Genomic DNA, 24,272 nt, shown 5'->3' on the forward strand with positions numbered 1-24,272 from the left:
CTGCCTTTGGACGGGTCTGCAGTATTGAACACACTTTGCCAGGAGTAAGTTTGTTTCTCTCAACAGATGCTTCTCACTCAAGCGTCTGATTGCCTTGTTCTTTCCAAACAGAATTATAAGTGGAACTCTGGGCATCTGAAATCAAATTTCCAACCAGCAATGTCGGTCTACCCATTCACCCGACATTTTTAAAATGTTTGAATCTGCCCACCATCTTATAGCATTGGAGGGTTGAAATGATTTTTCAAAGTCCTTTAAAACAACTGAGAGCAACTTAGTAGTAGGCATGAATACTTATTAGAGAGCTCAGTCTCAGTGACCAACCTGTTACAACAGCATCTTCATTTTCCTTTCACTTTATTAGTCATTTTCAGCTTTATGTATAGGAGAGAATTTGCTTCCATAGATTGGCGGTTTGCTAGCCTCGAGCAGAATTGCTCTAGTCTGTCAGTGGTGTACCATCAAATGGAAGCAAGCCAAGTCTGGCAATTCCAATTAAACAGCCACTCATGGATCAGGTAATAGTTCAACCAGGCTATTCCTATCCAGTACCAAGTTACACGGCGATTGATATTCTGGCCAGAGGGTGAGTGCAACCATACATCGTCTTTCCTGAAAAGCAGGTCAGTGAGCCATGTAAAACCACTTAAAAGATGTTATAATATTGTGGCATTCTGAAGGCGTCGACAGCTTCCCCAGCATTCCTGGTGGCCAACTTGTGTGTTTGTGGGTCACCCTGACTGTAAGTGGGGTGTGTGATAATCACCTCTCCGGTCTGTATGTGACTGGGCTGGTTCTCACTGAGCGATGGCGCTCTGTCTGTTATTGTGCTTGTCGCAATAAAACCAGCAATTGAGATAAACGAGCTCTACTCTTCTGTCATCATGGTCTGAAAGCTCACCACATTGGTGTCGGGAGTGGGATTAGAAATTGACAGCAAGGTTGAAGAGCTACAATGTTGGATGAAGCGCCTCAAATCCAGGGAATGTCAAGCAGTTTGCTTCCCCCACACCCCGAGGCTAGGCTCCCGAAGACGGGGTGCCGACCCGGAGGGAGAACTTGGGAACCGAGCTTTGTGCCTTCCCAATGCGACAGGCGTACCCAGGGTACAGCGCGGAACGCATCACCTGCTACCCTTGCGGCCTGCACCAGGGAACCCAAGACGCCATAGCCATGGGAGGACGGACAAAGCGGCAGGCACCACCCATGCCGCCAGAGAAGGACCAACGAGCCCCAGCAATTAACATCGCAAAGTCCTCCCTGAAGCTCCCAGAACACACAATCGTACCAGCTGCCTGGAGCCTTACCAGGCGTAAGTCAAACTTGCCACATGGCACAACGGATGGAGCCCTACGGAGACGGTGGTGAATCTTTCCCTGGCACTGGAGGCTGATGCCCTGTGGGCCCTCCTCGACATAATGCATTTTCGGAAGATCTCTGCCATTATGCTCAGTATGGCTACCCGCCCTCCCCCAACACTAAAGGCACTGATGCCAGAGCACCCTCACCTGACATCACCATCATTGCTGTCATTGCTGGCTAAGGTGCTGGCTGAGGCAGAGAGGGCAGAAGCAATTTTAACCCGCCAAGGCGTTCCAGCATCGCCACCCCACGCCACCTGGCTGGGCTTGTGTCACTGAGTCAGAGGTGGAGAAGCCAATGAGACAGGTCCGACCAGCTCCGTGACGGGCCCCTACTACCAGTGTGGCAAGGCAGGCCATGTGGCCTAGGACTGCCCCACACCAGCACCACACCACAACCCAGCGCAACCATCGGGAAACGCCAAGAGGGTGGCACTGGCTGAAACCTCTAGCAGAGTCCCTTCATTGTCAACTCTCCAGGTGGGGCATTTGGATGGAGAGCAAGGTTTATACATGGACTGCATGGAGGAGAGCACAGATGCTGTGTGTTGGTGGGGTCAACAATCACCGCCATCCATCTGGGTGTCCTCCCCAACACGGACCAGCCACCCCCCACCTGGGTGGACAACAATGGCAATCCAGCTGGCTACTGTCACCGGCGACTGTGCGGCAATGAGAGGGAAGATGAGGCGGCACATCACAGTGGGGAGAAGCACAGTGGAGCACGAGCTGTGGCTGGCCGACATCCAGGAGTCCTGCATCATTGGCCTGTTGGGGGCCCATGTGGATGTGCTGGTGGCAACATTCTACCTCGGCGCTGAAACTGTGGCTCTCTGGCGGGGCGGCTCCAGGAAGTGGACTAGGCGGGCACGGCAACGACTATCACCGGTCCTACAGCGGCCCACCGCGGTGCAGCACGCTGCGCAGTGGCCCAGTGCAACACTGTGGGAGCAGGGGCAAGCGGTGGGTGGTGGTACCTCAGGTGGCAGCCAGTGGTGAGGTAAACCTCCCCACCATTGACCACCAGCAGCTGCGCAGCAAGCAGGAGACTGATCCCCTGCTGGCTTGGATGAGGGGATGGCTGAGTGTGGGATGGCGGGCCAAAGTGCGCAGAGGTCTCCGCCCTGGATCCAGTGGGGTGCACTGGAGGTGCGCAACGGGTGGTTGTTCCAGTGGTGACAGTCTCCTGACAGTGACAGGCATCTCCTGGAGCTGGTCGGCCCCAGAGGCTCTACGCTGCGTAGCTGCGGTCAGTGAAAGGGCTGGTGGGGGCCAGCCATTTCGGGGTCGCAAAGACGTTGGGCAAGCTGGGCAAACGCTTCTATCGGCCTGGGTACAGGCAGGATGTGGAGCTATTCATGCACTGCTTGTGACGCTTGCACGGAGGGGGCCAGGGCACCAATGCAGCAGTATGGGTCTACTGCCCTACCAGCAGAAGGGACTGTCTGCAAGGGGCCAGAAGAAGTGCTCAGTCGCATCTCCAAGGTGGTCTCATGGATGCGGTTGCCCGAGCGGCAGAAGGCAGTCAGGCTGCACTGAGACCCGCAGGCACCATATTGACCCTTGGCCACCCCCAACCCAGCAAGGCTGAAGGGAGGAAGTGACACTCCAGATGTCCTGCCAATTGCCTCACCAAACAGTGCCTCCCCTGGGGTGGGGCACAGACATCCCCCAGCGCCCCAAGGCAGTGGTGTCAACCACCACTGGGATTTTGGGACTTTGTTGTGGACACTGCAGTTGCCGAGGATGGCTGAGCCATCCGGTGGGGAAGTGTAGCGCTCCTGGGGTGTGGTCAACAGCTGACCCCAGCATTCCTGGTGACCAGCGCTACTTATTGTTCTTGTTTTCAAATGTGTCTAGGGAATTATGGTGAATTGTACAAGTTAATTTATTTTTACATTTTAGCTTGGGTTATACAGCTGTTCGCTTGTGTGTTTGTGGGTCACCCTCACGAAACTGGCGTGTGTAATAATCACTTCTCTATCTGTACATGACTGAGTGAGTTCTCACCTAGTGATGGTGTTCTGAGTGCTATTGTGCTTGTCACAATAAAACCAGCAGTTGAGATAAATTAGATCCTCTCGTCTGTCATCATGGACTGAATGCTTGCCCGATATTCTCAAACTGCTTCTTACTACCATGTCTTGAATAGCTATTCATTCTTCAAATAAAGAATGTCTTTTCATGTGATATGGTTCTTAGTGAGTTATAGTGTGTTTTTCGGCTACACCATCTAACTTGGAAGTTCTTGCTGCTTAGAGTGGTTTTACATTGGGATGGAACTAGATGGCACAATATCTCTTCCAGATGAGAATCCCTGTGAGTCTACAGTAATGTGTTTTGAATCAGTTTTAGGAAAGCTAAATTGAAACTTGTGCAATTTCACAGTGCCAATATATTGAGTAGGTGACACGATAAAGAAAATGATCTTTGTGTTTGCAGACTAAGTGAGAGCGAGTTAGGTTATGAGAAAATAAGGGAAGTAAAGAGCATTAATTCAGCTTCACCGCAGGCACTTTTCCTTGTGGGTGACACAAAGGAGACAAATTTCCTTGGAGCTAACATAAAAATAAATCTATTCATTTGACAGTGTATTATACTAGAAATGGAGGGGCAGTTTTAATGTGATGTACATTGGACTGCAAAGCAATTGAAATGCACTTTTACTGTCACCAGAGGGAGGTTGTCCAGCGCAGCTTGTTAGTTGGGGGTTTGTTTTTGCATTACAGAGAGAAAATTCTGGAGTGATCTGCCTTTGTTAGCAAGAGAGAGGAATTCAACTCCCTGCCTGTGAATCAAGGATGGCCATGAAGGATTCAAACACCACAGTTATCCAGAAATTGAAGAACAGAAAGCAACTCTGACTGTGGTGCTGCAAAAGATGCTGATTCTAATCTTTTAGTTGTGCACTGAGGAGAGCAACAACCTCCAACACCAGAGAAGCATTGTGATAATCCTCAGTTGACAGAAAAAGCGATGCTCACCTGCTTTGCATTAGATTGACGGCTGCTGAATTTTGCCTGCTGTACGGTGGCACAGGGGTCTGCTGTGGATGGTAACATTTTTATTGATTTTAATTTCTCTGGAAACTGTGTGGCAGAATGTTTAACCTGTGCCTAAATAATTATAAAGAGTATTTAGGTTTCCTATATTATTATTAAATGCTTTTATGAGATAAAATAGATGAGCTAGTTTTGTCACCACCCACACTGCATAACACGTAATGATGAGATTGGAAAATACATTTTATTAAGCACTTAGGTATTTTAAACTCATTGATGAATTGAGATCACAACTTTCTTTCATACTGAGACAAAATTGTCAAAGGCTTTAGATTAGCTCAAACCACAAAATTATCTTCAGGTCCAATAATTGTCATGAAAGCCTTCACAGAGCACGGTAACAAACCCTACATGGACTTTGCCAGCTCAGCCACCTAGAAGGCAAGCCCAGAAATTCTATTGCATTTTGCACAAGGGAATTTTTTGAAGACTCGACCATTAAAGCTTTGATAGTTTATTGACGTGACGTTCATTTTAAGAGCACTGTGCAGATGAGCCAGTGTACAACAGGTGGTTGGCAAATGGTTCAGAGCCAGGTTGAGGACACTCATTGCTCTCAGAGGAACATGAGTGCTTCACTCGGCCAGCACCCAAGATAGATTTTTCTTCTCTAGCCATGTCTGGTACAGAAGTAGGTGTTTAGATCAGAGAGCAGTCTGATTCCTGAATTGATTCTGGATGAACTGAAAAACGGATGCTCTTTCCCTGTGAGGTACATTTTTTCCTGCCAATAGTGTGGAGGCCCAATTATTTTCCAGACAGGTTTGCAGAGCAAAGGGGTAACAATTCTCGATTTGGAAACAAGTGAAGTGTGTTTGTGTTAGGAATGGATGGGGTAGTTTCACTTTGACGTATAGTTAGAATATTATGTTAAAAGGAATGATAAAATATCCTCGGGAATGGTCTAACCCAAGGTTCCCAGCATGAGAAGTGTCAGCAGGTAAGGCTGGCCAACAGGGCTCTGGTGGAGCTGCTAAGGCCAATCCCCTGTACAGTGGATACAATAGATGACAGAAACATTGATGAACTCCAACAATAGCTTCGACTTTGTGAGAAGAGGCTCATCACTGAGTGAGCGGATGATGCAGCACAGGGAAAGTCATCAGAATCCTGCGCAGCTGCCATCTCTTTTCTCATCAAAGTCCATATCTACCTTGGGTATCGGGGCAACGCTGCTGCCTCAGAGCAGATGAGGCAGATCTCAATTGTTTGTTGCACCGAGACTTGGGTATCAGTGAACACATCGGATGCAGCAATCCGACCAGAAGGTTATACAATTTTCAGAATGGATCGAACCGCGAACTCTGGTAAGGAAAAAGGTGGCAGTGTGTTCTTTTCAGTCAATTGGTGTTCAGATGTGAGGGTTTTGTCAATTTCTTGTTCCCCTGACTGAGAACATCTACCGATCAAATGTAGACCATTACATTTTCCTCGGGAGTTGTTATCTGTATCCCGACCTCAGTTTATATACCACCAGTGGCCAATTATAAACAAGCACTCGCAAATCTCCACAATGTTGTCTGCAGGCAAGAAATAGTCCATCTTGATATACTTCAAATTATAGTTGGTGACTTTAACCAGGCCTGTTTGAAGAAAACCCTGCCCAATTATCACCAACACATAACCTGTTGCACCAGGTCCTAACAGACGAGACTACTGCTACACTATGATAAGGATTGCCTATTGTTCCTTTCCAAGACCACGTTTTGGCAAGTACTCCTACTACCTACATACAGACAAAGCCTAAAAAGCAAGGCTCCAGAGATCAAGACAACTAAGAGATGGTCACAGGAGACACAGAAAAGGTTACAGGATTGCCTTGAGTGAGTGGACTGGGTCCTGTTCCAGCACTCATCTGAGGATCTGAATGACTACACCAGAATTGTAACAGACTTTGTTAAAGCAGCTGCAGATGAGTGTGTCCCCACAAAATCATTCAGGGTTTACCCCAATCAGAAGCCCTGATGAAACATGAAACTGGAATTTGCTGAGACCCAGATGAGAGGCTTTCAGATCTAGAGATCAAGAATGCTACGAGGTGCAGTAATGATCTCTGGAAAGCCATCTCATGAACAAAGTGGAGATTCTGGACTAGACTGGAATCAACAAGGGATGCCCAACAGCTGTGGCAGGGTTTGAATGAAATCACCTCCTACAAAGTTAAATCTAGAGACATGGAGGACAGCAGGCTTTTGCTTGCAGATGAACTCAATGCTATCTATGCTGGCTTTGACCACCAGAACAGGGAGAAACCATCATGCACCCCCATGTCTCAATGATCCTTTGGTCTCAGCATCTGAAGATGATGTGCAGGTCATCTTCAATAGAGTGAATCTAAGGAAAGCATCCAGTCTGGATGGAGTACCTGGCCAAATACAGAAGACCTGTGGTGACCAACTGGCTATGTGTTCACGGATATCTTAAACCTCTCACTTTGGAAGTGCATGATACCCACCTTCTTCAGGCAGGCTTCAATCATACCAGTGCCCAAGAAGAATGTGGTAACCTACTTCTATGACATCACCCAGTGGCATTTACACCCACAGTGATGAAGTGTTTTGAGAGGCTGGTGTTGAAACATATCAGCTCCTGTAAGAGTGGTTACTTGGATCCGCTCCAATTTGTCTACCAAAGCCAAAGTTCCACAGCAAATGACATCTCGTTGGCTCTTCACACAATCCTGGAACATCTGGACAGGAAAGATGAATTCATTAGGATGCTCTTTATTGATTACAGCTCAGCATTTAATACCATCAACCCCTCAAAACTAATCAGTAAGCTTCTAGACCTGAGCCTCAATGCACCTTTGTGCAATTGGATCTCAGATTTCCTCACTTGCAGACCCTAGCCAGTCTGGATTGGCAAAGACATCTCATCCACAATCTCAATCAGCACAGGAGCACAACAGGGATGTGTGCTTAGCTCTCTGCTCTACTCACTTTACACCTAAGTCTCTGTGGCCAACACCATGTACAAGTTCGCTGATGATACCACTGTTGTGGGTTGTATCAAAGATGGTGATGAATCAGCATATGGGAAGGAAATTGAAAACTTGGCTAAGTGTTGTAATAACAATTACCTTTCACTCAATGTCAGCAAGGCCTAGGAAAGTATTGCAGACTTCAGGCGAGGGAATCCAGAGGTCCATGAACCAGTACTCAGAGGTGGAGAGGGTTAGTAACTTTAAGTTCCTGGGTGTCACTATCTCAGATGGCCTGTCCTGGACACATCATATATATGAAATTGCAAAGAAAATATGACAACGCCTCTACTTCCTTAGGAGTCTGTGGTGATTTGGCTTGTCGTCAAAGACCTTGACAAACTTCTATAGAAGTGTGGTGGGAAACGTATTGAATTGGCTGCCTTATGGCCTGGTATGGGAACACCAATGTTTCTGAATGGAAAATCCTACAAAAAGTAGTGGATTTGTCCCAGTACCTCACAGGTAGCGTCCTCCCAACCATTGAGCACATCTACATGGAATGTTACCATAGCAAAGTGCCTCAGGACTCGCATCACCAAATTCAAGAACAGTTAATACTGCTCAACCATCAGACTCTTGAACAAAGGAGGATAATTTCGTTCATTCTATTTATGGTGTTACTCCAACCAATGGTCTCACTTTAAGGACTCTTTATCTTGTTATTTATTAATATTTGCATATGCACAGTTTGTTGTTCATTGATCCTGTTTACAGTTACTCAGGGTTGTATATGGTGACATATATGTACTCTGATAATAAATTTTACTTTGAACTTTGAACTTTTCAATGTGAGAACCATGTACCAGGCAGGAAGATACACCATCATAGCAAGTGAGATGAAAAGTTACAAACAGTTAACTCTTGGGCTGAGTAAGACAAGATGGACGTCATCTGGAGAGACCCGACTGACAGTGAGAGTACGTATCATCTACTCGGCCATCAAAGCAATGATGCACCACAAACAAAGGGTGTAACCTTCATGATGACACCAGAAGCACGTAGAGCCATGGCTGCATGGGAAGCCACCAGTTCCAGAATTATCACTGCTGGCTTTAAAACCAAGCAGCAGAAGATAACAGCTCAAGTTATCCAATGTTACCCACCAACAAACGATGCCAATGAAGGAGACAAAGATGAGTTCTACAACACACTCAGTGGAGTCATCGGCAGAGGGAAGGAAAAAGACCTGACCATCGGCATGGGAGATTTAATGCCAAAATAGGCAGGGATAATGCAGGATATGAACAGGTAATGGGAAACATGGTCTTGGAGAAACGAATGAAAATGGGGAATGATCTGCTGAAACCTGTGCTATCTTCCAGCTAGTTATTGGAGGAAGTTTTTCCCACACAAGCAAATACACAAGCTAACATGGATGTCACCAAACAAGGTCACAGAGAACCAGATCAACCACGCCTGTATCTCAAAGAAGTTTTGAAGATCTCTCCATAATGTCAGAGTGAAACGTGGTGTAGATCCAGGGTCAGACCACCATCTTCTGATCACCAAAGAACAGATGAAGCTAAAAAGAAACTACGCACTACCCAATCAGAGACTGAGTACAATGTGAACTACCTGAAAGACAAAGAAACAGCTCAGAGATTTGCCTTCACACTTTCCAACAGGTTCCAGGCGCTTGAGGACCTTGATATCAAAGACGAATGGATTGCCGTCAAAGAGGCAATAAAAGAAGCTTGTGAGGAAGTGCTGGGTAAAAGGATATTTGAGCATAAGTAGTGGATTACACCAGGAACGATGGAAACAATCAACAAGAGGAGAACACTAAAAACAGAGGCACAGAGGGAATATGACAGAGTGCACAAGGAAGAGAGGAGAAACATCAAGAGGGACAGGAGAGAGTGTCCCAAGCAGAAGAAGCCTCAGCAAATGGGGATATGAAAGAACTACACAATACTACCAAGAAACTAGCTTGCAAATTCAACCAGATCAACATCCAAGTGAAGGATAAAGATGGAAATGTCCTAACTAAAGAAGACAAGCATTACTTCAAAGAGATTCTGAGCAGACCACCTCCTCCAAAATCTCCTTTAATTCCAGAAGCACAATCAGACTTCGATGTCAACTATGCCAAGTTATCAAAGAAGGAAATCAAGCAGGCAATCAAGAGGCTAAGGTCAAGAAAAGCACTTGGCCAGACAGGATTCTACCAGAGGCGTTGAAGGCAGACTCTACACTTCTGGAAGATATCCAATGCACTTTGTTCCACAAGATCTGGGACAAAGAAGAGATGCCACAAGAGTGAAAAGAAAGTCATAAATTCAGGCTTCCAAAGAAAGGTAACCTATGAGACTGTAAAAACTACAGAGGTATATCCTTAATGTTTGTAGTTGGAAAGGTGCTAAACAGAATTATTCTGCAGCACTTTCAACAAATTGTTGGCACAACAGGCTTTAAGAACGATTTCTCCAGCACAGACCTGATAGTTACCTTAAGAATAACCATGGAATAGTCAATCGAATGGAATACTTCACCCTACGTCAACTTCATTGTCAACAAGAAAGCCTTCGATAGCTTAGACAGAAACACCTTATGGAAACTTATGAAACGTTATGGAATAGTGCAGAAATTTATCAATATCATCAGGACTCCTACAACAACATGTCCTACAAAGTCATACATGTGGGAAAACTGTCAGAAAGCTTCAACATCAACACTGGGGTGAAGCCGGGATGTTTGATGGCTCCTTTCCTGTTCCTGTTGGCAATAGATTGGATTATAAAATGGACAGGTGAAAAATGAAATTGAATCCAGTGGCCTATGTGGCAGCAAATTAATGACCTAAGGTTTGCAGATGACATCACCCTACTGTCTAGTTTAACCAACAACTGCTAACTCTACAATGCTGGGTCTAAGACCAAAGGTAGATAAAATGAAAGTGATGAAGGTAAACTGCACCAGCAATAAACCCATAGTGATGAGAGATACCACCCTGGAAGAAGTGACTTCCTTTGTCTATCTTGGAAGCATTGTGAGTATATGCGGATAAGGATGTAAAATCCAGGATCAACAAGGGCAGACTAATATTCAACATCTTGAAAGAAGTCTGGGCATCCAGAGCCATATCAAGAAAAACCAAAATCAGAATCTCCAAATTTTAAACAGTGCTCCTGTACGGCTCTGAAACCTAGAAAACAACAAAGAAGACACGACAAAAACTGTAGGCTTTCATCAATCAGTGCCTGAGAAGGATCCTAAACATCAGAGGACTGACAAAGTAACCAACCAGACACTGTGAAAAGCACCAACAAGGAATCCACAGAGATATAAATATGCAAACTGAAATGGAGGTGGATTGTCAATGCCTAGAAGAAGTCAACCAACTTCACTAGGCAGGAATTCAAATGGAATCACCAAGGAAAGGGGAAAAAGGGATGACAAAAGAACACATGCAGGAGAGACATTAAGGCTGAAATTAGACAATGGGGACACTCTGGTCCACCCTCAGAAACTGGCTCAGACAGAGGATAATGGAAACCGTAGGCTGTCGAAGGCCTGTGCTCCACTGGAAGCTTTGGACCCAAAAAAAAGAAGTTGTTCAGCTTTGATGGATGATGGCAAGGACATACCCATCCTCAGGGAACAAGTTAGCACTTCTCCCCTTTACAAAAGGAGGAGACAAACACCTTACATTCCATTAGGGTAGCCTCCAACCTGATGACATGAACCTCGATTTCTCCAGCTTCCAATAACATTCCCCCCCCCCTTCATTCTTCTTCAATTCCCCACTCTGGCCCCCTTCTTATTTCTTCTCACCAGTCGATCATGTCCCTCTGATGCCAATGCCCCTTCTCTTTCTCTCATGATCCATTCTTCTCTCCTATCACATTCCTTCTTTTCCAGCCCTTTACCTCTTCCACTTATCTCCCAGCTTCTCACTTCATCCCCCATCCCCCACCTACCTGGTTTCACCTATCACCTTCTAGCTTGAACTCCAGCCCTCCCTCGCCTTCTTATTCTGGCTTCTTCTCCCTTCCTTTCCAGTCCTGATGAAGGGTCTCAGCCCAAAATGTTGTGTTTATTTATTTACATAGATGCTGCCTGACCTGCTGAGTCTCTTCAGCATTTTATGTGTTTTATCTGGATTTCCAGCAGCTGCAGAATCTCTTGAGTTTAAGAGGAATGAGAGAACTTGAGACAATGGAGGAATTAGAGGAACAGAGATGGAGAAGATCAGTAGCTCTAAATTCCTCAACGTCAATATAATCAGACGACCTTTCCTGCGACCAGCACAGTGTCATCACAAAGAAGGCATAACAGCACCTCTACTTTCTTGGAAGTTTATGTAGATTTGGCACATCGCCAAAAACTTTGACCAACTTCTATAGATGGACAGTGGAGAGTATTCTAGCTGGTTCTATCATGGCCTGGTATGGAAATGCCAATGCCCAGGAAAGGAAATGGCTACAGAAAGTGGAGCATACAGTCCAGTCCATCACAGCATCGAGTGTGCAGAGTGCTGCTACAAGAAAGTTCAAAGTAAATTTACTATCAAGGTACTTATACGTCATCATATACTGCCCTGAGATTCATTTTTTGTGGGCATACTCAGTAAATCCAGAATAGAATAATAACTATAATAGAATCAATGAAAGACCACACCAACTTGGGCATTCAGCCACTGTGCAAAACTGTGCAAATCCAAAAGGAAAGAAATAATAATAATAAATAAGAAATAAATATTGAGAACATGCGATGAAGAGTCCTTGAAAGTGAGTCCACAGGTTGTGGGGACATTTCGTTGATGAAGTGAAGTTTGGTGAAGTTATCTCCTTTGGCTCAAGAACCTGATGATGGAGGGGTAATACCTGTTCCTGAACCTGGTGGTGTGGGTACTGAGACTCCTGTGCCTTCTTCCTGATGGCAGGAGCGAGAAGAGAGCATGTCCTGGATGGTGGGGGTCCCTGATGATGGATGTTGCTTTCTTGTGACAATGTCTTGTGCAGATGCGCTCAGTGGTGGGGAGGGCTTTACCCATGATGGACTGATCTGCATCCACTACTTTTTATAGGATTTTCCATTCAAGGGCGTAAGTGCTTCCATACCAGGCTGTGATGCAGCCAGTCAATATACTCTTCACTACACATCTATAGAAGTTTGTCAGAGTGTTAGATGTCATGCCAAATCTTTGCAAACTCCTAAGGAAGTAAAGGCACTGCCATGTTTCCTTTGTAATTGGACTTGTGTGCTGGGCCCAGGACAGGTCCTCAGAATTTAAAGCTCTGACCCGCTCCACCTCCGATCCTGCGAGTACATCTGGAATGCTGATATGATTTGGGAGGTCGTATTTACTTGCCCCTATTATATCCTGTTTCTTAATCTGTCATCTCAGGAAGCAGTTTCCTGGATATTACATAATGAATTTCTGGATTTTTCTGCTTTCTCTCATTCTCAGTCACAAATCTCTCAAAAGCACATGACCATTTATAATAGTATTCCATCCCTCATTAGTAGCACAAGTTTTTTTTATCTTCTGTTGATAGTCAGTATGTTACTTTAGAGAGTCATGTTAAATGGCCAATTGAATTGGTATTTTTAACATCAGAGTGAAGAGGGGAAAATTCACACAACAGTTGAAACAAAGCATTGATAACAAAGAGATTCTAATTTTTTTGTTATTTACATACAGTATTCATGTAATTTATTTTGCCATTGAACAGTAAAGGAAAGCAATCACTCCAGCATTTTGTGTGACATACCAGGTTTGTTGTGATCATGCCATTACATGAATTCACGCAGTGATTGGTGGTGGTTGGTTTTTATTCTGCTGCACTTGCAAGAGTGACTTTTTGCCTTATTTCTTTCTCATTAAACGAGAAATTTGATGAAATAATGGTATTTTCTGGTATTTATTTACTGCAGTTTTGCTGATATATCTAGTTTTCATAAGTAAAACTTTATAAAAATTTTGCATCTTTATTTTTACTCACAATGAAGCCTAGACAATTAAGATTTATCTAGCAAATCCTAGTCACTACTACACTTCCCCACAAATTCAATATCCAATTCTCTGAGGCTGCCGACAGTCATAGTCCAGAAGGCATCAAGTGCTCAGCTCCAGATGGAAAGGCAGATTGAAGCCGTATGAGTGGGAGGAGTAAATGATGCATCTGTCACAGAATAGGTCCCTCACATGGTCTTAAAGCATGACTACTGTAGCTTGTTGATGAATTCAAAGGCACGACTTTACAAAGCAGGTCCATGCCAGATTTTTTTTTGTGTTTGTATGATGGTAATATGAAGAATTTCATTTATGTGGTGCCTGAGAATGTTCCTGCTTGCTGTAGCTCAACTACAGTAAATCGTGAATTATAAACTCTTGATAAAGATATGAAACTAGATCAAGATTACAATGTTCACAGGTTTTGAAGATGATATTGACAATTGTTTGGGCTCCATATGCATTAGTAAGTTGGTTTATTGTTGTCATATGTACTAAGGTAGGCTAGAAAAACCTGTCTTCCATATCATCCATTGCAACAGTGCAATGAAGAACTGCAAGGTAAAACAATAACAGTGCAGATTTAAGTGTTACTGTTACAGAATGCAGTGTGGTTAAACAATAAGGTCTGTCTGTCTGTCTAGGTACCATATCCAATGCGGACATTGGTGACCATGGTCTTCCATGTAGACCTATCCCTCGTTCTTTGGATGACTTCCATTTCCTCGATGTGTAACCACCTGGCTAAGCTTTTGATGTACATAAGCCGAGGTCTTCCTCTAGGTTTGCTCCCCTCGATCTTCCCAGAGAGTATGAGTTTTTCTAGTTCATCTTTCCACATGTTATGTCCTAGGAATCTGATTTGTCTTCCTCTTATTGTTGGTATGAGTGATCAAACTGCTTGGGCTGTTCTGAGAACTTCTTCATTTGATGTGTGTGTGGTCCATGATATTTTTAACATTCTCCTGTAGAACCATAATTCAGCTGCTTCTAGTCTCTTTTCCATTGCTGGAGAAATGGTCCAGCATCCACTATAGGATAGAATAAACATAACACTGCAGTATTCTGTTTTTGGTGTACGTGCTCATCTTTCTGTTTGTTAATATGGTCTTCATTTTCTGGAAAGCTTCTTTCACCATTGCTATTCTGTATTAATAAGCTACAAAGCCATAATGAGGTAGATCGTGAGCCAAGAGTTGATTTTATCATACTAAGATATTTTTCAATAGTCTTACTGCAGTGGGATAGAAAATCTCTGTTAGCCTGGTGGTCCATACTTTCAGGATTTTATTTCTGCCTAATGGAGGAGGAGAGAAGAGAGATTGTCCGACATCTTTGATTATCCTGGCTGTTTTACTGAGGCAGTGAGATGTAGAGACAGAGTCCCTGGAGAGCAGTTGGTTTCTTTGGTTTACCCAGCTGTGTCCATATCTCTCTGTAGTTTCTCACTGTCTAGGCAAAGCAGTTGACACACCAAGCTGTGATACAACCACAAAGTGTACCAATAAAAACTGGTGAGGGAAAAAGGGGACATGTCAGCTTTAGCTTCCTGAGGAATATAGAGGTACTGCTGCACTTTCTTGACTGTGGTGTCCATGACAGGCTATTGGAGATGTTCACTCCTAGAAACCTGAAGCTCCTAACACTATTGATGTAAACAGGAGCATGTGCTCTTCCGGCTTTCTGAAGCCAATGACCAGCTCCATTGTTTTGCTGACAATGAGGGAAACCTTGTTGTTATGGCACCATGTCACTAGGCTTTTTATCTCCTTGCTGAATTCTAACTCAATCATTGTTTATGAATTGGTGCTTTACTGTAGTGTTATCTGCATACTTGTAGATGAAGTTAAAGCCAGAACTGGCCATGCAGATGTGAATGTACAGCGAATGGGGATGCAGTTTAGTGGGGCACCAGTGTAGAGAATAATAATGGCTGAGGTGTTACTGCCTGTTTAGACTGATTGTGATCTGTTGGTCAGGAAGTTAGAATCCAGTCACAAAGGGAGGTGTTGAGTACACTCAAATCGTTGTTTTATACAGGAACCTCAATAAACAATGGCTTAACAAGCTTAGTCTCATCCTCTTCCTTATTGGTTCCAGTTGGTGTGAATTGACCACCTTCCCAATCTTAATATATTCAGATTCCCCACCTCCCTGCCATATGGGAAGCTTCGCCATGTCAATGACATCATTTTTGAAGTTAGGGGAGTTTCTGAAGTCAGCTACAATCTGGAATCAAGAGTCCCTGCTAACAGGTATTAAACACTAAATGACTGACTGGATAATATTGATGCAATCTGAAATGTTACATTGCTTCCAAAACTATGCCAGATTTTCCATTCCTCTTTGATCAATTGTATGTGAAGCTTGGTATATAAGATTTAACAGCTTTAATAACACCCTAGTCTATAGATTATAAAATTAAATTGGTTTATTACAAGACATAGGAGCAGAATTTAGCCATTTGGCACATCAAGTCTGCTCTGTCATTCCATCATGGCTGATTTATTTTGCCTTTCACCCCCATTCTACTGCATCCTTTCTGTAACCATTGACACTCTTACCAGTCAAGAACCCATCAACCTCCAATTTAAATATACCCAATGTCTTTAAATGTACTCAGTGAATTCCACAGATTCACCACGCTTCTCCTCATCCCTTTTCTAAAGGAATATCTTTGTATTCTGGGGCTGCGGCTTCTGGAATCATCCTCTCCAAGTCCACTATCTAGGCAGTCAAATGTTCCTCATATGTTAACCCTTTTATTCCTAGGATCATTCTCATAAACCACCTCTGCATTCTCTCCAACGCGAGTATACATCCTTTCTTAGATACTAGCCATAAAGCTGCTCTAAATACTTCTCTCTGTCTCTGATCCTTCTCTGAGTACTGACTCATGGACCTCTGATTTCTCTGTCCTGAATTGTACAATCAGTTCCTTGGTCTTATTGACATTGAGTGAGAGAATTGACACCACCACCTTTTCCTTACCAGAATTCAAAGTTCAAACCATTCTGAAAATCATAAAACTACTTATCAGCAGCCAACCTGAAAAGGTCCCCTTTATTCCCACTCTTATCCTCTTTCCAGTCATACAATCTTCTATCCATGTTATTATCTTTCCTGTAATACCATGGGCTCATGTTTACAGCCTCATATGTAGCACTTTGTTGAGGGCCTTCTGAAAATCCAAGTAAGCTATATCAATGGATGGACACAAAATGCTGAAGGGTCTCAGCCTGAAACATCAACTGTACTGTTTCCCATAGATGCTGCCTGGCCTGCCGAGTTCCTCCAGCATTTTGTGTGTGTTGCTTGGATTTCCAGCATCTGCAGATTTTCTCTTGTTTGTATATCAACCAAGTCTCCTGTGTCTTTCCTCCCTGTTATTTCCTCAAATAATTCACAGATTTATCAGGCAAAATTTCCCCTGAAGGATACATACTGAATTCCTTCTATTTTATCATGTGCCTCCAAGTACCCCAAAACCTCATCCTTAACAATGCACTCTAACATCTTACCAAACACTGAAGTCAGGCCTGTCTTTCCTGTCTTTTGCCTGCTTGTATAGAATGTGCTGCCATAGGGGTTTGTGGAACGAAATGCAAGCACTATACTTAAGAGACTTTTAGACAGTCATGTAAACAAGCAAGGCATAAAAGGAGGTGGACCTAACACAGGCGAATAGATCAGTACTGAAGAGCAACACACTCAACATGGGTGATGTTGGCTAAAGGGCCTGAGCCTGTGGGGTACAACTGTGACTATAATGCAGCTTTCTAGCCTTTTTCAATATTTTCTTATTTCCACTGCCTGTAAGGAGTTTGCATATTCTCCCCCATGACTGCATGTGTTTCCTCAGGGTGATCTGGTTTCCTCCCACAGTCCAAAGACGTACCGGTTGGTAGGTTAAGTAGTCATTGTAAATTGGCCCATGATTAGGCTAGGATTAAATCGGGGATTAATGGGTGGTGCAGCTCAAAGGTCAGTACTTCTCAATAAATACATTGTAAAGTTTTTATTTGTAACAAACAGATTTAAATAAATTATGTAAAAACAGTTATATCAATTTGATGGTTGATAATGAATATTAACTCATCTACTGAAAACATACAGGAAGTGTACCATGCATTCTGGTGAGCAGGATACTGCAGTCGAGAATGAAAGAGAGATTCCTTTGAACAAAATGCTGGACGAACTCAGCAGGTCAGGCAGCATCTATGAAAATGAATGCATTTTGGGCCAAGACTTTTCATCTGGACGGGAAAGGAAGGGGGAAGATGCCAGAGTAAGAAGGTGGGAGGAGAAGGAGGAGGAGAAGCTGGAAGGTGATAGGTGAAGTCAGGTGGGTGGGGAGGGGGAAATGAAGTAAAAAGCTGGGAGATATGTAGAAAAGGTGAAGGATTGGGGAAGGAATCTAATAGGAGAGGAGAGTGGATTATGGGAGGAAGGGAAGGAGGGGTGTCATCACTCGGAGGTGATAGGCAGGTGAGGAGAAAAGGTAAGATGTGTGAGTGGGAAATGAAGAAAGGGAGAAGAGGGAAGGAAAAAAATTTACTGGAATCTGGAGAAATCGATGTTCATGCCTAGACGGAATTCTGCCACAGGAAACAGTTGAGGCCAGTTCATTGGCTATATTTAAGAGGGAGTTAGATATGGCCCTTGTGGCTATGGGGGTCAGGGGGTATGGAGGGAAGGCTGGGGCGGGGTTCTGAGTTGGATGATCAGCCATGATCATAATAAATGGCGGTGCAGGCTCGAAGGGCCGAATGGCCTACTCCTGCACCTATTTTTCTATGTTTCTATGTAACTATTTTTTTATATAATGTGTCCTATGCTTTTAGAGGAGTGCAGCAGGTGATGTAACTGAAAATACTTATGAAAAGGCCTTGAAGTAGAAGGAAATTTTGTGCAGCAATTATCAGTGAATTTGCATGCATACCCTCTGGCTTTATGCATTGCATCCAGCGCTCCTAATGTGGTGACGTTTACGTCAATGAGACTGGATACAGACTGACCAACTGCTGTGCTACACTCCATCTGACTGAGTGGAAGCAATGAACTTGTATGTTTTAGAATTGGAATAAAGTTCCAAAAGGCAAGTGAAAACAGAAGTAGCTTTCTTGATTATTGAAGCTTTCATATTTGAGGAAGAAGAATTTTTTTTAAATCTGTTGCTGTATAATGCAGGAATGTTCTTGAAGTATGTGTAGCATGTGAATGTTAGTGTACAATAATTAAAAATTGAGACAGAACCAGTCTGGCTGTTAGTCATTAAATCTCTTCCCCCCTAGATTTGGTCATCCATACACTGATAAAGAATTATGCCTCTCAATTTTAAGGATTCTACAAAGACACCCCTCTTTCTCCTCAATTCCAAGAACAGACACCTAGCCTGGCCAACCACCCTTCAATTCAGGTCCTCCATTCTGGTATTAACCCTCAAATCTACTTTGCCCTCATTTCAGTTTAACTACAACTTTCCTACAACAGGGTGAACAAAACTGTACACAATACTACAAGTGTAGTCTTACCAATAATTTAGAACTACAACATAATATCCAGACTCCTAAATTCAGTGCACTAACAGAAGGCCAGTGTGGTAAGTGTCTTTTTCACCACCTATGATGCCAATTTCAACAAACTATGTTCTTGTCCTATTTGGTCCCTCTGTTCCATTACACTCCCTAGTGCACTACCATTCATAGTACACATCCTGTGCTGGTTTGCCTTTTCAAAAAGCATCACCTCACGCTTATCTACTGAAATCCATTTGGCATTCACCAGCCTACTTCCCTAACTGATCTACATTCTTCTATAATCTACGGTAACATCCTTCTCTATCAACTCTTAATATTGTGTCATCCACAAACTTGATCAAGTTCTATGGATTCATATTAAAATCATTTACATAAACAATGAGTAGCAAGGGTGACAAAACTGACACCCATGGTACACCACTAGCCACTGGCCTCCTTTCAGAGAAATAACCTTAAACCACTGCCCTCTGCTCCTTAACTCAATCTACTTTTTTAATTCATCAAACTAACTCTTCCTGGCTTCTGTGGGACAAAACTTCCAGACTAGTCTATCATGTCATAGTCATAGTCATACTTTATTGATTCCGGGGGAAATTGGTTTCCGTTACAGTTGCACCATAAATAATAAATAGTAATAAAAAGGACACTGAATGCCTTCTTAAAGTCCAAACTGATTACATCCACTGCCCTACCCTCATCTACATCTTTGATACTTCAAACAGCTCTAGAATGTTAATCAAGCATGACTTTCTACATACAAAGTGTTGCTGTCTCCTTCTAATCAGATAGTCTATCCAAATGCTGGTAAGATTCTGTCCTTCAGAAAGCCCTCCAAAAACTTCTCTGCTACTAATGTCTGCCTGACCAAACTGTAGTTTCAGGTTTGTCCTTGCTATTCTTAAACAACGGAATGACATTAGCCACCTTCCAGTCTTCAGGAACTTCACCAGTGTCAAATGATGAATCAATTATCTCTGAGGACCCCTGCAATTTTCTCTCTAGCCTCCCATAAATTCTAAGGATGCACTTGGTCAAGCCCTGATGACCATGAGAGCCAATGTGCTCACTGCCTGTCTGCCAATTCAGTTATCTGCCTAAGATAATTTCATCTCCTAAGGAAGATCCAGTATTGCGCCCTCCTGAACAGGGCCTTCTATATGTTGATTGAAGAAACTTTCCTGGACATATTATTCAAATTACACCCCATCCGAGTCCTTAACACTATGGGTGGCCCAGTCAATATCAGTGAGATTAAGATCTCCCACTAATACAATCAAATTATTCTTACAACTGACCAACCTCTCTACACATCTGCTCCTCATGTTCCCACTGCCTATATGTTCCCATCTCTAATATAACTACAGTAGAGTGACCCTCTCCTTGTTTTTAAGTTCTACCTATCTGGCCTCACTGGACAATCTCCTACTCTAAGTACTTCTGCTACATCCCACCTTAACAAAAGGGCAACATCTGCTCTTCGCTAATCTATAACTCTGTCATTCCTGTAGTATCTGTATCCTGGAATATTAAGCTGCCTGTCCTGCCTTTCTCTCAGCCATGTTTCTGTTGTAGCTATAACATCCCTGTACACAGAGCCAATACACACAGAGTTCATCTTTCTTACCTGTTAAACCTCTAGTATTGAATTAGATACAGCTTATCCAAGAATTGCTTTCCCTGTCTCTTGCTTACCCCAACCTGGTTTCTCTTCCTCAGGGACAGAATCTCTTGTCCATTTCTCTCACGATTAAATTTCTCATTGCTATTGTCCTATCTGACTGCACACTTTTCCTCTGAGCCTCAGAGCCAGTCACAATGCCAGAGACCTGACTATTACTGCTAGCCCCAAAAAAAAGCAATCCCACAACAGATCCAGTTGGGTCGGTGAGGAGAATGTCCACAAGGGAAATCTGCTCTGACTGCAGAACTTTGTACTGCTGCTGTAAAGTTAATAAATTTCACAACATATGCCAGAGATATTAAATCTGATTCTGACAGCCTACTCCCCTTATTTTTCCATTTATCCAAAGCCTATAGCTCATTTACTACCTCATTAAAAACCTTAACCACGAGGTTCTCTGTCTCCCCATCCCAAGTACATCCAAATCTGGCTCCAGTTCCTTGACCTAGTTTAACCAGAGCTGTACTTTCCTTGGATGTAAGCATTAAGGAGACTGTGAATTTCTCTAAGTTCCTACATCTTGCAGGAGAAGCATTCCACTGTCCTAACTGCCAGCCTGCTTACATTGACTCAAGTAGTGAGGATAAACTGCAGAAAGAAATCTTACCTGTTCATACCAAAACCTCTTGAACAAAGGTCTCAACTCCCAAATCTCAGAAATGACATTGCAAAAGGCACTCCGCTTAACTTAACCTTCCATCTATTGGGTGAAGTTCCCGTCACCCAAATAACCAATCAATGAGACTTTCCTTTTTAATGTTCCTGCTCTTACTCCAAGCTCCTGGGTCACTTACTCATCCTTTCGTACCAAAGCCTCCCCTGCTGTTGTAACCAAATGCTAGCAGCTTCACTGGAGGCATGGCTAGTTCTATAAAGCAGGACTTTAACCACTACATCAGGGATGTTGTCTGGTCTCATAGATTTTGCTATGCTCAGCACTCACAACCATTGCTTGACTGAGGTGGGATGCATCAAATCGACTGAAAGTGGCTCCTGAGATGGTGGAGCTGTCAGAAGAAAAGCAAGATGGATCATTCATTTGGTGCTTCTGGCTGAAAGTGTTGCTTTTTACTTGTCCACCACCACTGCCAACTGGACGTAATAGAACTGCAGAGCTTTGATCTGATCTGTTGGTTCTATCATATCTAATAGAACTTGTAATGCCATATAAGCAGCTTCACCAATTTTTGATAATTGACGTTGCTGACAGAGCTTGGCCACTTAAATAAAACTGATTTAATTGATTAACCCTAATGGTCTTGGTTAGTTATTTATTCATAACTAACTTTAAAAAATGCAAGGGTCAGAACAGTTCACTTAAGAGTATTGATATATTTTGGGTAAACAGACAGAATTCAAATAAGGGTAAGGCTCTGCTCATTAAAAATGGGTATAGCTCACAGATAATGTGTTTGACACTCCTGGACTGAAACTTCTCCCACCAATTTGTTCAAAGATACAAAAGAATAACAGTTTATAAAATCAAAATAATAATTTATCCAACCAATGTCATTCAACCAAGAATCAAGCTGCCTTAGTCATTCTGTCTGATGTTGATGCCAACAAATCAAAGCAAGATTTGCAAATATAGATGACACTGCTGCAAATTTTGTAGTTGATATATTACTGTTCTTTATTGCATAATTCATGGAGCCTACAATGTCCTTGTTAGAATTATGAAATGTTCTCCACAGTCTAAGACTGAAAGTGAAATGCAAGGTATAATACTAATGAGAATGTAGGCTAGATGATGTTCACCAGTCTTGTATATTCTCTGAAGTGAGAGCAATACATGGTGTAAATTCTGGACCCACACCACCAAGGCCATGCTCCCTTCTTGCTGCTGCCATCAAGAAGAAGGTACAGGAGCCTCAGGACTCACACGACCAGGTTCGGGAGCAGTTATTAGCCCTCAACCATCAGCCTCTTGAACCAAAAGGGATAACTTCACCCAGCTTCACTTGCTCCATCAGCGAAATGTTCTAGCACCCAGTGAGCTCACTTTCAAGGACTCTCCATCTCAGGTCCTCAATATTTGTTGTTTATTTATTTATTATTATTCTTTCTTTTTTTTTGTATTTGCATAGTTTATTGACTATTGCACACTGATTGAATATCCAAGCTGGTGTGGTCTTTCGTTGATTTTATTGTGGTTATTATTCTATTATGGGTTTACTGTGTATGCCCACAGGAAGTTAAATCTCAGGGTTGGATATGGTGACATATATGTATTTTATTAATAAATTTACTTAGAAGTTTTTGGACTTTGGTAGTGATTTAGTTGCTGATTACAGAGGGAACACCATGCAAAATATTTTATAAAGAGACAAACTTAGCACTGGTTTCAGAAGCACAAACCAAAAACATTGATATTTCAGTGCCATCTCTAACAATTTTGGAGTAAGGTTTCAAGATATGAATAAGTCCTCATCGAGGGATCAGCAGTAGAAAAGTAAGCTGTTTCAACTTCCTGGGTATCAACATCAACATCTCTGAATATCTATTCTGGGCCCAGCATATTTATGTAATTTCAAAGAAAGCACAACAATGACTGTACTTCATTAAGCTGTTTGAGGAGAGATGGTATACCACTAAAGCCACAAACAAATTTCTATATCTTGGAGGGCATTCTAACTGGTTGTATCACAGTCTGGTTTGGAGAGGGCACTGTACAGGGTCGTGTAAAGCTGCTGAAATGTGCAAACTCAGCCTCCTCGGCCTGGAGGACATCTTCAAAAGGAGGTACCTCAAAAGGTGGCATCCATCAAGGGCACCCTTCACTCAGGACATGCCCTCCCTCTTCTAATTACTACCATCAAGGAGAAGGTACAGGAGCCTGAAGACACACACTCAATGTTTTAGGAACAGCTTCTTCCCTAAGCCTTCAGGTTTCTGAATGGGCAATGAACCCATGTGCAGTATGCTACCTCATCTTTCTTTTGGTCTCTTTTTGCACTACTTATTAAATATATATATATTTCATATTGTAATTTTTCATCAGTAGATGTATGTACACAGCTGAACAAAAATTTTTGCAATGGATTATTTGTGAAAACCAAGTGGTAGAAGTTCATTTAGTTAAGGTTATACAGTTTGAATGAATTTATAAAAGGGAAGAAATCGCACTCTTTTCATGGATCAGAATCAGATTTATTATCACCGGCATGTGACGTGAAATTCGTTAACTTAGCAGCAGCAGTTCAATGCAATATATAATCTACTAGAGAGAAAAAATAATAAATAAAATAAAACATAATATTAAATAAACAAGTAAATCAATTACGTAGATTGAATAGATTAAAAAAAGACATGCAAAAACAGAAATACTGTATATTTTTTAAAAAGTGAGGTAGAGTCCAAAGCTTCAATGTCATTTAGGAATTGGATGGCGGAGGGAAAGAAGCTGTTCCTGAATTGCTGAGTGTGTGCCTTCAGGCTTCTGCACCTCCTACCTGATGGTAACAGTGAGAAAAGGGCATGCCCTGGGTGCTGGAGGTCCTTAATAATGGACGCTACCTTCCTGAGACACTGCTCACTAAAGATGTCCTGGGTACCTTGTAGGCTAGTGCCCAAGATGGAGCTGACTAGATTTACAACCTTCTGCAGCTTCTTTTGGTCCTGTGCAGTAGACCCTCCATACTAGACAGTGATGCAGCCTGTCAGAATGCTCTCCATGGTACAACTGT

At 42.9% G+C, this 24,272-nt stretch overlaps 1 protein-coding gene across 1 annotated transcript in view; it reads left to right on the plus strand.

The window, feature by feature from the left end:
- Positions 1-4,215: 4,215 nt before the first annotated feature.
- The window catches only part of sgip1a (SH3GL interacting endocytic adaptor 1a), a 265,636-nt gene continuing 245,579 nt past the window's right edge, over positions 4,216-24,272 (plus strand). The window contains exon 1 of the mRNA XM_063064170.1: positions 4,216-4,416. The gene's annotated coding sequence lies outside the window, so the exon portion shown is untranslated. The remainder of the gene's footprint in view (positions 4,417-24,272) is intronic.

Source organism: Mobula hypostoma, chromosome 12, assembly GCF_963921235.1.
Source record: "Mobula hypostoma chromosome 12, sMobHyp1.1, whole genome shotgun sequence".
In the NCBI taxonomy this organism is placed as follows: domain Eukaryota; kingdom Metazoa; phylum Chordata; class Chondrichthyes; order Myliobatiformes; family Myliobatidae; genus Mobula; species Mobula hypostoma.